Below are 4,921 nucleotides of genomic sequence, written 5' to 3' on the forward strand. Positions count from 1 at the left end.
GGAGTAAAACAATTAAATATTGCAAGGTGCAATGGGGAAATCATCCGGTGCGAGAAGCGACTTGGGAAAAAGAAGATGACCTCCGAGAAAAATATCCTAACATTTTCGAGGTGCGACTCAACAAATTTCGAGGACGAAATTTTCTCTAAGGGGGATAGGATGTAAGAACCGTCAAAATTAGATAACAATAATTTCAACGGCGTTGCCCAAACATTAATTAAAATAATAGAAACACCTGACATTTAATTTTTATTATAGCAAATAGCATTTGACCATGCACAACAAAATATTTTCCAAACCTCCATATATTCTACAAATTTATAATCAGATCTTGGTCTTATTTTTTTCCACATAAAGTAAATGCCAACTAATGACCAGTCAAGCAAATTACACTTGTCCCTAGTACAGCCTATAAGAGACACAAGTGGAGGCATGCATGCAAGCCTAACCACGCATGCATGCCAGATGTAATGCCTCTCCAAACCGACATAGCTACTAACCCCACTATAAATAGGAGCCATTCCTTTCACTGTGGTCCATTCCACCTCACACACACACATACACTGGAGTACCACCACCACTTGCCTTTTCACCTTCTGCCACACTGCTGTCCTTCACTGCGGTGAAGCCCTTTGGGTTGCATGCGCCATCAGGTACTAATCAAGTACCTTGTTGTGTTAGCCCTTCTTGCTTGACTTCTTATCTATCTTCACCTCGGTTTGAATCAGTCCATGAGCATCTATTCACCTTGATCTATTTATCTTGCTGTAAAAAGAACAAAATGTTTGCGTAAACACCCAAGTTAATCTAAACTAATTAGATCAATTGCAAAAGCTTGTAAAAGTTTCTGTGGATGACATCTATGGCTTGTACTAGATCTAACATGCCAAGAATCAAATCCTAAGTACTAGTAACTTGCTAAGACATGTATGTGTGTATCCAAAAGATCAATCTTCCTGTGTATACTACCTTGTTCTAATAATTAATCCCTGCCAATCTGTAGCAAAAATTGAGTGATTGATATTTATAATCTACTCACAAGTAATTAATTTTGGAGTTTCACTGCCACTATTTGCTTCTATATGGTGTTCAAGGATGAGTAGCATTAGTTAGGAACAGCATTTAGATCTAATCAGTAGCAATACCATGACCACACCATAGATTAAATCTTGATTAATTTCATGGCCTTGAGATAAACAAAGAGAAAGAAGGCAATATGGCTGAGTGGGCAATAGTAGGGCCTGAGATAAAATGAACACTATATGCACACCCACGTTGACATCTAGCAAGCACTCGATGTGAAATTTGGAACACTTATGGAGAAGGAATCAGAATTAGTACTTACCAGTAGTAGCAGTAGGATGTGGCTAGTCCACACCGTTAGCAGCAGAGCCATGCGACCGAGTAGCGCCGGTGAAGCCGCACACGCCCGACGCCCGTGGCTGCACGCCTCGTGTGTGTGGCTGCGCTGGGGGAGGATGTAGGCATGGAGACGTCGTTGCCGCTGCAGCCGGTGGCAAGCCCACCGGACCTGAATCAGGCGGCGCTAGGATTGAGTGGTGGCGGCGTTTTTGGCGGCGGCGGATAAAATAAATAGGGGGAAATGATAGAGGGAGACGAGGAGAATCTGTAGGTGTCCACCGTGTCGCCGGAGATGCCCGGACGGGGCAGATCAAGGCGGCGGCGGCCATGCTCTGTTCTTGGGGAGAGAGAGAGAGGTGGGTGGCTGGTTCTGTTCTTGGGATAGCAGAGAAGACGAGGAGAGGAACGAGCTGGGTTCAACGAGTAAAGTACTAGTAGTGCAGTACTAGGCTACCGTTTCCTTTTTACTTATCATTTTTTTTACTCTCTAGACTAGATGGCATACGTGCATGCTACTCTGATTTGGATGGTTTGATGCATTTTATCTCTCAATGAAACACTTGGACGTATCACAACCTAGTTAATTAATTATGGCTTGCCCAACATGGCCGTGTTGCTGGATCTTTAGATTTTAAATTAGGAAATATAAACATGGTTGTGAAATAATTATCAGGAGCCGATCTCGGATCCGTAGGAGCCACGCCCGGTGGTTCCGAGTTGGTCGAAGCACTATCCGGCAAGTCGTCATCTCCTTGACCATGTCTTGATAAATGTTTTCCGGGCTATGGGTCATTTCCAAAATTTTGCATAAGATTTTAAAATAAATATTTTTCATAAATAAAATGAAATTTGGATCAGGTGGATCCACTGATTTGGCAATTGGACCAGATCAGGTGAAGCATCTGTATTAAGTAGTTGTGACCCGGGTAGGGTTACAATATAAATAAATATTTGGTGGGTAGGGGAGCTCATGTTGGTGAAAGCAACCCAGGGAGGGCCGGCTTGGATGGCGGGCTCCTCTACATAGGGTATCACATTAGGACACAACCAACTGGCGCTTACTTTAAAAGCGGCGCAAACCGTACTGACCATAGACCTGGAATGGGACGGGCTGAACCAACTACCCATGCCAAGTAGCTGCCTCTGCATGGGTGAGAAGGTGGCTGTAGCCGGGTAGGTACAGTCACCCTAGGGCGGGACCGCCGGTCAGGGGTCTCGACCCGCGGGCCTTTAGTAAGGCAAGGTGGAAAAGCAGAGGTAGTGTACGGGCTGGTTAAAGGTTCTGGTTCCTTGGTCTAGTCGTGTGCACGGGTAGCGCATGGACGACTTGGACCAAGTGATGCTATGGGTAAAGCAGTACACCTCTGATCAGAGTAAATGTGATATCACTCCCAGCTTCCGGGTTTGGAAGTGCGTCGTGTGGGTTTTCCACTGACACAAGATGTAAGGTCCCACGTCGATCTGTCGCTAGTAGATTTTATAAATAAAATTTGGTTTTCAACAAAATGGGTTAAGGGGAAATATTTTTACCTACAAAGTATTTTGAGCTAATGGCTCGGTGGTTGTAGCCGTGGCCGGTAAAGTTATTCCTCTTTAAAGACTCTTGCATCCACTTTTCCCGGTGACTTGCGGAGTACGTATTTTATACGTACTCAGCTGCACTTATGTTGTTTTTCAGAACAAGAGAGTTATGAGAACTCTAAGGTGATAGAGAATGGTACTTATGATGAATCTGGTCATCTTAATGACTTCGGTTATTCTGAAGTGGAGTATGTTTATGAGGAAGTCGACAATCAAGGCTATGAAGAGTAGATGCCCTCCATGATTGGTTTAGAAGGCACGTAACTAGAAGTGGATGACGATCTATCGTCATGGTCGCTTAGGCTTAGTCGACACTTGAGGTGTCAATGTAATAAAAGCTTGCCTACTCATGGCAGCTGCACCGTCTTGTACATGATACTGTTCTCCTTAACTGATCCTGGCGCAACTCTGAAGTGACGGCTTCCGTTACGCTGACTCTGTCGGACGTAACGGGGCGTCACATATATAGACTATGTGTGGGATAAAATTTGTCATGATATTCATAGTGGCGTTATTACAAAATTATCACACCCTGATGCGCTAATGCCTTTGCAACGGCCTATATGTGTTGCATCTATTTTTGCTTTGCTCTATGATGTGTTCCAGATAAATGAAAGCCGAGGACGGCTTTGTTTTCAAGAAAGGGGGATGATGTGAACATAGATACCATAAATACATCTACAAATATTACACGAGACATCGTTGACACAGTTGCACCTGGACTTATAGAGCGCGTGCGAGACAAATAAATAATCAGGTTATGTCGCTCCTTTGCACTTATAATTTAACTAGTGAGAATATGATGTTACACTCATGTGTCAATTTTCTTGTACTCAGGAGAGAAAGTGATAAAGAGTTAGAAAATGAAAATCATTCTGTGTTGAATCTACAAGCAGCTGTGCTAATTGCATGCATGGGCTCAACCGAACCATCCATCATGCATGCTACGTCTACAGCTAACAAGTGCAAGAGAAGCAAAGAAGGATAAGATTTCATGGACCAGAATAGGCCATGTGTCCCTGGACTATTTTGGCTGCTTCGGAAGTACAGGCCGGCCCATCGTATCAATTGGATTCGGCCTTACCTGAAGGAGTCCACATTGGACACGACAACGCACAGTACCGACCATCAACGACTGCGCCGTATTCAATAAATAGTTACCGCTTGTTAGGGTTTAGATCCTGGTTTTGTTTAGAGAAGTTTAGCTATTGCTACTTTTATTTGTCTTCGCTTGTAGCGGCTAGTGCGACTGTCAAGACATCCTATCGGAACCTCAATTTGTGAGATTTATTCATTTAGCATATCCGCAATTTTTAGATTGCTTGGCTATTATTTTCTTGCATGTTCTTTGATTTTCTTGCAGGAAAAATCCTTCGTGGATAGGTCGATCGCGCCGTTGGCTCGGTCGATAACATCGTGGAGTTGGTTCAGCGATTGCCGTGGATATCAGCCGTGTACGGTTCTTCCTGTACGGTTGGTAGCCGGATCGTGAGGGTCAAGTCCCACCCAAAATCGTAGTTATCTCCCTCTCATCGAAAGATCGGGCCCCAGTTCACATCAGAAAGGGTTTGGATGTGGTTCTATTCACGTCCAACGACATTTACTCAATTATCTTGAACAATTTATTTTCAGTGCTAGTCTTAAATTTGTTCTTTGTGTCGCACAGATAACACACTCAACATATCAAATGCCAACGGAGAAGAAGAAATTGTCGAAGAGAGTTCATTAAAGGGTGTTAGCCCTACTTATAGATAGGTGATGAAACTCGAGACTGTTAGATAATAACGAGAAATAAACGAGACAGAGAGACATGGATTTTTACGTGGAAACCCTTGCGGAAGAAAACCACGGACGCACGAAGGCGCAATCACTATGAGGAATAGTATTACAAGCACGAGACGACAGACCGTCTGAGGTGCGACTACATGGGGAATATATGAGGGCAATACATGAGAGTCCTTGGAGGACAAGTAAACGA

The 4,921-nt window shown here is 43.8% G+C and overlaps 1 long non-coding RNA gene across 1 annotated transcript; it reads right to left on the reverse strand.

Annotated features, from left to right (window-relative positions):
- Positions 1-289: 289 nt before the first annotated feature.
- Positions 290-4,237, reverse strand: LOC120969895 (uncharacterized). The gene is made up of 2 exons (XR_005764370.3): positions 1,346-4,237; positions 290-765 (listed from the first exon to the last, which is right to left on the reverse strand). It is a non-coding gene; the product is annotated as an uncharacterized lncRNA (long non-coding RNA).
- Between the last annotated feature and the right edge of the window lie 684 nt (positions 4,238-4,921).

The sequence above is a fragment of the Aegilops tauschii genome, chromosome 7 (assembly GCF_002575655.3).
Source record: "Aegilops tauschii subsp. strangulata cultivar AL8/78 chromosome 7, Aet v6.0, whole genome shotgun sequence".
Lineage (NCBI taxonomy): Eukaryota > Viridiplantae > Streptophyta > Magnoliopsida > Poales > Poaceae > Aegilops > Aegilops tauschii.